The sequence below is a fragment of the Coenobita brevimanus genome, chromosome 101, assembly GCF_032717465.1.
Source record: "Coenobita brevimanus isolate Jiangsu-jjx chromosome 101, ASM3271746v2, whole genome shotgun sequence".
NCBI classification, from domain to species: Eukaryota; Metazoa; Arthropoda; class Malacostraca; order Decapoda; family Coenobitidae; genus Coenobita; species Coenobita brevimanus.
Genome location: NC_137054.1, coordinates 19342345 through 19352804, shown reverse-complemented (window position 1 = coordinate 19352804; position 10460 = coordinate 19342345).

Here is a 10460-nt window from a genome sequence, read left to right as displayed (position 1 = left end):
GAGTAAGGCATCGGCGACAGCGACGGCGTGATGTTCTTTAGCGGGGCAGGCTACTACGAACTTGGAATACGTGTCGACAAAAATGATCACGTACTTATATCCCGATTTAGGAGGGAGAGGCCCTACCACGTCGACTGCTAGGAGCTGCCAGGGTTTGTGGGCGGTGATATGGCCAGAAGGCCCGGCGGTCCGGGTAATGTCTTTCCCGAGCGCGCAGGCACGGCAAGTTTGAATAATTTCCTTGGCGAGGGTGGAGGGGTTCGGGGCCCAGTAGACATCGTTAAACACCTGTAGCAATTTTTTGGTGCCCAAATGGATGCCGTTGTGGGCGTGTAACTGGCGCAGGGTGTCACGTGCCGCATCAGGGGCCAAGAGGATGTGTCCAGACGGGGTTAAAAGGTGGTCGCCCTGTCGGCACAATTTGGGAAACAGGTGGGCTGGAATCCAGGAGGGGCGTTCTTTGTGGTGCCAGAGTTCTAGCAGGTCCCGGTCCGGTTGGATCGCGGATGGGAAGGCGGGAGAGGGCATCTGCATTGGTGTGGAGCTTCCCGGGTCTGTACGAGATCTCATATTGGGATTCCTCTAGGGTGTCACGCCATCGGACGATTTGAGCGTTCTGGGAGTCCGATTGTCGCAGCCACTGGAGTGATTGGTGGTCGGTTATTATAGAGACTTGGGTCCCGGAAAGGTAAGCCCTAAAATATTGGAGGGACCAGATTATGCCGAGGCATTCTCGCTTGGTGGCGGCATAATTTTTCTCAGCCGGGTTCAGTGTGCGGCTGGCACAAGCAATAATGTGTTCCCGACCGGCCTGTACCTGGGCTAGAACAGCGCCAATGGCGTCAAGAGAGACGTCCGTGTAGAGGCGAAAAGGGAGGGCATAGTCGGGGAAGGCCATGATGGGGGCCGAGATGAGCTTGTCTTTCAGCTGTTGGAAAGCGGTTTGTCGGTCCTCTGTCCAGAGGAAAGGTTCCCCTTTTCTTGTCAGGTCGTGAAGAGGTTTACAAATCTGTGCAAACCCCTTCACGAAGCGGCGATAGTAGGACGCGAGCCCCAAGAAGGCACGGACGCCGTGGACATCCTGCGGAGGTGGTATGTCCACTATGGCACGCAGCTTGTTGGGGTCTGGGGAAATTCCTGCTTGGGAAATTGTATGGCCTAGAAACGCGACGGTTTTTGCGGCCAGGACACATTTGGATGGATGTAACTTGAGGCCTGCCTGGCGAATTCGGGTGAAAACTCGGCGGAGGAGCTGCAAGTGGTTGGCCCAGGTTTGGCTAAAAACAATGACATCATCAAGATAGGCCAAACATATCTCCCAAGTGAGGCCGCTTAAGACAGATTCCATCAGCCTGGAAAACGTGGCAGGGGCATTGCAGAGGCCGAATGGCAGGACATTAAATTCATAATGTTGGCCATTACTGGTAGAGAATGCCGTCTTGCCTCGATGATCCGGGTGGACGGGGACCTGCCAATATCCAGACTGGAGGTCAAGGGTAGAAAACCAAGACGCCCCGTATAGGGAGTCTAGGGAATCGTCGATGCGGGGGAGGGGAGTAGCATCCTTAATTGTGACGTCGTTCACGCGGCGGTAATCGATGCAAAACCTCATCGTGCCATCTTTTTTTTTTACTAGAACGACGGGGAGGACCACGGGGTGGTGGAGGGGGAAATAACACCCGCCTCTTCCATTTCGCGCACTTGGCGGTCCTCCTCTTCTCTCTGTCGGGGGTTCTTACGTCGGGAAGGTTGTCGTATCGGAGGGCCTGTCGTATGGATCTCGTGAGACAGGTACGTAGTGTGTCCTATATCTGAGGGCCCTGTCGCAAACAAATCCTGGAACTCCAGGAGGAGGCGGCGTAAGGCGTCTGACTGTTGGTCTGAGAGATGGTCAGGGATGGGGGGAAGGGGGGCGGGGCGGTGGGGGGGGAGGGGACGCAGGGCTCGGCTTCTTCCATCTCTCCGATGACAAGCCCTTTGGGGAGGGTGAGAGGGGATGGTGCGAGATTGGCGATGCGAATGGCAGCGCGGTGGGGGGGGAGAAAGGTAGGGGAAACGAGGCAGGCAGAAAGGGGTCCAGCAGGGAGGAGGGGGGAGAACAACACGGATGGGCCCGAGGGCCTGTTCAGGGGCACCCATGCCTCGTGGTGTGAGGGGATGGTAACGGCGGCGGAAATGGTGGCAGGGAAGGAGGGGGCAAGAGTGGGGTGGGGCAGCGTGCAGGGAAGTAGGGGGCGAAGAAGGGGGGAAAAAAGAGAGAGAGAGCGGGGGGGGGGTTTGTGTGGGTCCTCCGGCCGGGGCTGCGGCGTGCAGGTACAAACGGCTGGAGCGGAGCGGGGTGGGGGGCGGAACTGGAGTTGTCGGTTGCGACAGTCGATAGTGGCTCCGAGTTTTTGAAGTAGGTCTAGCCCTAAATATCCGTCATAGCTCCGGCAGGAGGAATCAAAAATGATGAAGGGGTGCTGGGTAGATACTGGCTGGTGGGTGTCGACCCATAGGGCCCGAGTCTCTCCACGGATGGGCTGGGGGCCATCCCCCGCGTCTATAAGGTGAGTGGTAGTGGGGCGGAGCGGGCCAAACCGTGATTTGTAGCGGGAGAAATAATGGCTGTAAAGGCAGGATCTGGCTGCTCCCATATCAACTAGTAGTCTGGCCTTCACGCCGTTGATTTTCATCTTGTGGTATACTGGGGGGCGATACTTAGGGGTGATGGCCCCCGCCACCGTGGGTTGGTGCGGGGGCGGGCCTAAAAATCCAGCTGGCTAGGGCTCTCGTGCTCCTGTTCCTGCTCTAGTCCTCCTGGTAGGGGGTCGTCCGCCGGCGCCAGCTCGTCCCCAGGGGCTTCGCCTTCTAGGGCAGAAACCTTACGCGAACCCGGGGTTGCGCTTTTGCGGCGAGCAGCTTTCAGCTGGTCCCGTATGTCATGAAGGGGGCAACGGGAGTTGCAGGCTGTGAATTCCCACGGGTTGATCAGAATTAAGTTTGGGTTTTCTCGCGGGGCGGGGCGCCGATGAGAGGGGTGCGCCCTGGGTGGGCTAGGCGTCGGGGTCGGGCTGGTGTGGGGCAGGGGCGGACGCGGTGTGGCTGGGGGAGCCGGGGGTCAGGTGGGGAATTTCTTGACAACATTAATTTGTTGTGGAGGAGGGCAGGCGGTCAGGAGGCGCCGTATCAGCTGTATATCCCTATCCATGTCTCCTGTTGGGTCGTGGATAGTAAAGTGTTGCTTCACAGCACTTGGGAGTACTCGGAGCAGAGTATTGAAGGTGTGCTGATCCCGGGTTTCTTCATCTGTCTCCGGGTAGGCAGCAGTAATCAGGCGTCTTGCCTGCAACAGGGTATTATCTAAATCCCCATCATAAGTAAAGCTATTCAATTTGGATAGAGCCACCACTTTCCCTAGTGATGGGGTGATGGCTTGGACCGTGAACTTGGTAAAGTTCTGCCAGGTGAGTTCTTGGACAATTTTTGGCGCAATATTTGCTGCGGCGTTACCCAGTAGTGGTAGTGTGACTGCAATTTTTTGTTGGTCATTATCGAAGCCAATATCTAGTAAGGGTTTAACTATTGCAAGATATGTGTGTATGTCATACTGGTCAGTGTCAAACTTGGGTAACTGAACGTGCGGTTTAGTTGCCATTTTCCCAAATATTTCCTATTTACCTCTCTTCTACGCTCGGATCTAGAACCACCGCTGGCCACCAGTGTAATGCTGGGTTGAATTAGGCTCGACTTCTCGTCCCTATTTCACCCAACGTGGAGCGGGGTCCTCTTTCGAGACCGGAGCTAGTGCAATAGAGGTAGGACATAAAAACCTTCGGCAACACCATACACGTATATTACCACAGTCAGACACAGGACACTTCAGCAGATATTACAACACAATATAGAGCAATACAAAAACCTTATCTAAAATATTGTGTATCTCGCAGGATACTAGCTTCCTAGATACTAATGACAATACAACAAATCTTAGTACTAGGAGTGCAGTAAATACAGGTGCGCGCAGAGTACGTGAGGGGGGGGGTTGTGATCCACCAGGAGGAGGTAGGGGAGACACGGAGAGTGACTTAAAACGGCGAGGAGGTAGTTATGGTAATATTGAAGGATGCCCGATGTTAGCAAGGGAGTTTAGGTGTTTTCTGTTTGTGAAGATTCTTTGACAAATAACTCTGATTCTTATTTTGGCTTTCAGAGCGGGAGCGAGGAATGGAGAGAGTTTTAGGGATAGCGTGCGGAGGAGGGGAATATCGCTAATACTCGCCTTCCTTGATATTTTGGTGGGAATATGGTTTCTGTAGGCAAAACTTATTCGTTACACATCTCCTCGGTATGATATGTAGACTCTCGCTTCACAACGCGTAACAAAGTCGGAATATTCGTAAATATTATTTCACCATATTACTTAGAGACTAGCCACGGGTTCTAGAGATATGTCTTTAGAAAGATTCGGGGTAGCACTCGCACGTATTTTCACTTTAGGCCTCAACCCACATTCTCGTCCTTCAACTGTATATTGTGTTCTGATTTACCCCCAATGGAGATTACATAAAGTCACTGCACAATACTTATTCTAGGAGACAGGGGGTCACACTTAACCTACTTCACGATTGTTACAGGGTCACTCGTATTTCCTCATGGAGAGAAACAAGGACACGTCATCGGTGATCCGGTCGGACTGAGGGCGTCGTCTGGGCGGGGCGAGCCGAGAGGGCACGGGGCGGCTCACGAGGGCGTCCTCTCGCGTCCGGGGGTTTCCGGACTGGGCTCCGGCGTAAGGCCCGTAGGACTGGGGCCGAAGAGGTCTAGGAACCTCTGGGTCAGGTCCCGGCGTCGCGGGGGCGTGGTGAGGTCTTGCCCGGGTGTCCTAGGGCGGGCCGGAAGAGGCGACAGACTGCGGTCTCCCACGACCAGGGGCGCCGTCAGGGAAGGACTGTGGCAGCGGCTGTCACGGGGGCCCGACAGGTGTGTCTGTTCGAGGGCCACGCGCAGGGAACAGAGGCCGGGGGAAACAGGGAGGTCTCTCCGAGATATTTTGGAGCAAGACCCCTGAAGCTCAGCCTCCGGTTGTGGAGATGTCCCTCTCCTCACTACACCCTGGGAGCGACCATCGATCGTCTCTACCTGGACACTGGGGGAGCGACCATTGATCGTCTCTACCCGAATATTGTGGGAGCGACCATTGATCGTCTCTACCGGAGTGCTGAGGGAGCGACCGTTGATCGTCTCTACCTGAGCTTTGGGGGAGCGACCATAGATCGTCTCTACCTGTTCACTGTGGGAGCGACTATAGATCGTCTCTACCTGTTCACTGTGGGAGCGACCATAGATCGTCTCTACCTGTTCACTGTGGGAGCGACCGTTGATCGTCTCAACCGGAGGGCCAAGGGAGCGACCATTGATCGTCTCTACCTGGGTGTTATGGGAGCGACCATTGATCGTCTCTACCGGGGTTTTAAGGGAGCGACCATTGATCGTCTCTACCTGGATGTTGTGGGAGCGACCATAGATCGTCTCTACCTGTTCACTGTGGGAGCGACCATAGATCGTCTCTACCTGTTCACTGTGGGAGCGACCATAGATCGTCTCTACCTGTTCACTGTGGGAGCGACCGTTGATCGTCTCAACCGGAGGGCCAAGGGAGCGACCATTGATCGTCTCTACCTGGGCGTTATGGGAGCGACCATTGATCGTCTCTACCGGGGTTTTAAGGGAGCGACCATTGATCGTCTCTACCTGGATATTATGGGAGCGACCATAGATCGTCTCTACCTGTTCACTGTGGGAGCGACTATAGATCGTCTCTACCTGTTCACTGTGGGAGCGACCATAGATCGTCTCTACCAGAGGGGCGCTGCCTGGAGTATTGTTTCTGACTCCACCCCTAGCTAACTCGGTGATTCCGCCACGCGAAGGTAGTGTCTTTCGCCTACGGTGGCGGCGGCGTGGTGGTTGAATGTCACAGGGGCGCACGGCCCGGGCTGACATATGTCGTTGTTGCCCGGAGTGGTGGTGGCTGGTGGCGGCTACCCCGTGGGGTCCGAGTGGGGGTGTCGGCATTCTTGAGGGCGAACTCCGCTGCTTCTGGTTCGCCTCGTTGTTGGGGATACTATGGTATTCTCCGGAATTTTTCGGAGTGCCGTATGTGTGTCCGTCAAAGCCACGCATTTCAGTAAATGTTTTCAATTATTTTCATTCATTACGAGGGCATTTAGCGATATGCTAGCGCATATTCACGTAGCAACCACGATCTCAAACACTCGTGTTTCATCATCTACTTTATTTATTCACTCCAATTATAATTTCGCACTTACATTACACACCTTTACACCCCTATACTGCACTGTACATACTTACTGGCATTATTTATTCAAGTGAGCGTGAGAATATCGCATGAAAATACCCTCGCAAGGAATGTTTCGACCAACATAATACTCACACACTTATATACTAATTCTTCACATATATTACACACTTTACCACTTGCTGACTTCTATTTTCACTATTACGTGCCTTATTCATTCAACTGAGCGTCAGGATATCGCATCTCTATACACACGCTATGAATATTTGACTTAGAATATATTTCAGCACTTACAATAATTTGACCTTATATTATACCCGTAAGCATTTCCAATAATAATAATTATATAATTACGGGCCGTATTTATTGCACTGAGCGACAGAATATCGCATCATAAAACCCTCGCTATGTATGTTTCCACTTACAGCATATTTATACACTTACATACAATTTTTGCACTTATGTTATACCCGTATGCACTTTATACTAATATTTGGAGATCAACATGACTGATAATTTCACTAAGCGTCTGTCTGTCGCATTTACCTCATAGTTTCAGCGTCCTGTCGCATTCACACCATATCAGAATTGCATCAACGTGTGATATTCGCTGAAACATGGGTAAATACAGAGACCCACGTCACACTCCACGCACTCATAGCGGGTGTCCTTCCTCTGTGTCGTGAGTCTCACCCGGGAATTGCTGCACACGTGACACCTGCGTTGGGGCCTAGGTCTGTTTGGCTGGGAAGGGATAGGAGTGGGGAAATGGCGGCCGGATATTCTCAGGGGAGTTTGTGCAATAGGGGCAGTGCAGGTGCGATGTTGGGGCCTTTCTACAGCATACCGTGCAAACATTTCTCTTGTGAGCTCCCTCACAAACCCTTCAAAAGTTTCCTGAACTCCTGCTGTCATGGCGTGAAGGTGGTGGCAATTCAGAGCAGTGATGTCTAGCAAGTGAAAGAACAGTTTCTTATACCACTTCATCGTGGTCCTGGCACACTCTACCGTCGATATCATGGAGTCTGACTGGTCCATGAGGCGCATGTTTATATTATAGTCCATGACACACTCAGGTTTCCAAATACGACGCCTGTTCTCGCTACGGTAATCAACTGAATCAGTACGGTGCATCAAGGGGCGGTGAACCGTTGACAATAGGCTTACCTCTTTACTGTGATTCCACACAGTTGCAAGGATGTTGTTGGCTTTGAATCAGACAACCTCATTCCTTGCAAGTTTCCGCCCTACCTTGGCCATGTGACGCCGGTTCACCTTCACGGTTCCACAGACTCCAGTTTCATGTGTGTGAAGATAACGAGCGAGAAGAGGGCTAGTGTACCAATTGTCCAGGTAGAGGACGTGACCACGATGAAGGTAGTCTTCTATCATCGTCTTTACCACTGCTCCCGACAGTCCAATACTTCGATCTTCTATTATGTCTGTCTGTGCACCGGTGTACAAGACTATGTCTTGCATGTATCCAGTCCTACAGTCGCACATAACAAAGATCTTGAACCCAAAACGGTACCTTTTTCTGGGTATATACTGCCTAAATGAAATGTTGCCTCTCCACAACACGAGACTCTCGTCTATGACGAGGTCTCTATAGGGATAGAATGAGGAACGAAAGGTTTGCCTCAGGTGATCAAAGATCAACCTAATTCGCCTCATTTTATCAGTGTTGTTCGCATTTGCAGGATCATGAGCATCATAGAAATGGAGGCGACTTAGAATTTGTTGAAACCGATTACGGCTCATCACTTGACCAAATATTGGGGTAAACATAACAGGGTCCCTAGTCCAGTAAGCAGGAATTCTGTTCTTTCGTATAATACCCATCAAAAGGACCAGGGCAAAAAATAAGAACATTTCTGAAAGGGAGACAGGGTAATCATAGATGATAGAATGCCTACTCCTTGTTCCCAATGTTTCACTCTCAAGGCACTGGGTGCTTGCAAACAGGTTGGTATGGTATACAATCTGCTCCACAAATGCCTCACTAAAAAACAGGTGGAAAAAATCCAACCTGGTGGAATTACGGTGAATTCCTGGAGCAATGCAGCCAGAGCGCCCATGCTCAGTGAAGGGGTGAATGAGAGGAGAAAAATCACTCCCATCCTCCCAATTCCACGCCACAAATCCCTCGTCCCCATCATCCCCATCACCGCCTTCGTCTGGGTGTGGAGGAGATCCTGGTTGGGGAGGTGGGGGAGGAGTGCGGAGGGCTTCCCCACTGTCACTCCTCTTCCCTCTGCCTTTACCCTTTCCCTTTCCCTTACCCTTACGGCCTTGAGGAACATTAGGGGGCTGTGGGGATGAAGTAGGGGAATATTGGGGAGCAGAAGACGTGCTGGGGAGTGGTTCCTCCCCACCTTCCCCCTCCATGACAACACCACGTGCTTTCTCACGCACCCTAGCTCGACCACGTGTTAGGGGATATTGGGGAGCATAAGACGTGCTTGAGAGTGGTTCCTCCCCACCTTCCCCCTCCCTCACAACCCCACGTGATAATGAATGCACCTGCACTCGCCCACGTGATACACTACGCCGCGTCACACTACGTAGGGAGAGCAATGACTCACGTCACTCTCACTTTCCCTAATCCTCCCTGTACTTTCCCTTTCACTCCCCACTCCCTCCACGGCACTTCCTAACTCCCCAAAGTGCTAGGCCCATACCTACTCGTCCGACGTGGTGTGCGCTCTGGGCCACGATGAGTGATGACCTCACGTCCATACCACGTGGCAGCACGTCCCACGGCTCCGTCCTCGTCCTCGTCCTCGTCCTCGAATTCTGGTTCCAAATCACGTTGGGGATAGGCATAGGATGTTGCACGTGCCTTCTTTATCTGCTGCCCCTCTCTAGCAGCACTGTAAGTCACGTACTGCCGCTTCCTGGGAGACGGAACTTCCTCGTCACTGCTGTTGGTTTCTTCCTCCTCTGGCTGCACATAATCTTTATCAACAACCTCGTCGTCCAGTGGGGAATCACTGTCGCCTGTAAAGGCGTCCAGGGCGGCTTGAATTTCGCCGTCTGAGAGACCTCTCTTAGCCATGTCTGAGCAGGACCGTTGCTACCAGGTGAGTGAATGAGTGGCGGGTTAGCGCGGGTCGCGCGGGGTCGCGGAGTGTCCCCGCCTTGTGGCAGGTAGGGGAAGGTCATGCGAGGATACGTACCGCAAATCAAGCGCAAAATTTGACAATTGTCGAAATTATGCTCATTGCAATTGCACGACGTACCGGTACATCGCCGGGACTGGCAAATGCAAATCGTTGCAACGTACCCATACATCGACGGGACGGGGCGGGTTAAAAAGAAAATACATATCACAGTTTTTATTGGATATAGGAATCGAATGTGTTTAGATACTAAGATATTGATGCTGACTAGGTTAGTACATTGACAAGTGTTCGAGATGACTGAATAATTTAGATGACAATGGTTAGGCACCCATTTTTTTACTTCATCATCAAACGGATTATCTATGTGGTTGGTTTTGTGAAGCAAATTTGTAAAGATTCGTACGAAACATTATATGCAGAACATTCAGCCTGCTGGGATAAGCTAGGATTCATGACATTTGAATGGTGTGTGAATGAGTATACTCTATGAATTATTTTACTGTGCATGCTGTTGACAGCTCCTACTCGATCTAACTTCCTTTTTCCTTTTCTTTTCTGGAGTCTATATCACCCTATCCTGAGGTCGGTAAAACAATGATGATGATGATGATGATAACTCGCTTCAATGATAAGTTTTATTTAGAACATGTTTGTATTACATTATTCATTGTCACATGATAATCACTAAACCCTAAGCCATGTGCTGTGGTATTTTTGGCATATTTGATCGCATACTACGTGATACAACTCTCTTTTCAACAGTAATGCATTTACAAAAATTTATGTACAAGAAACCTAATAGTTAATCATGCTTACACAGGAGCTCACGCAGCAAAACCAGTTGTCATGTTTTTATCGACGTGTGTGTGTGTGTGTGTGTGTGTGTGTGTGTGTAATAATAATAATAACTTTCTGTTTATTTTTTTCATTGCAGCCAGTGGCTCAAAATACACAAGAACCTAATATACCGGTAGTATCCTAACCCAAGGAGATCTACAGGCTGACCCTGGCTGTTCCTGTAGAGCAGTGGTTCT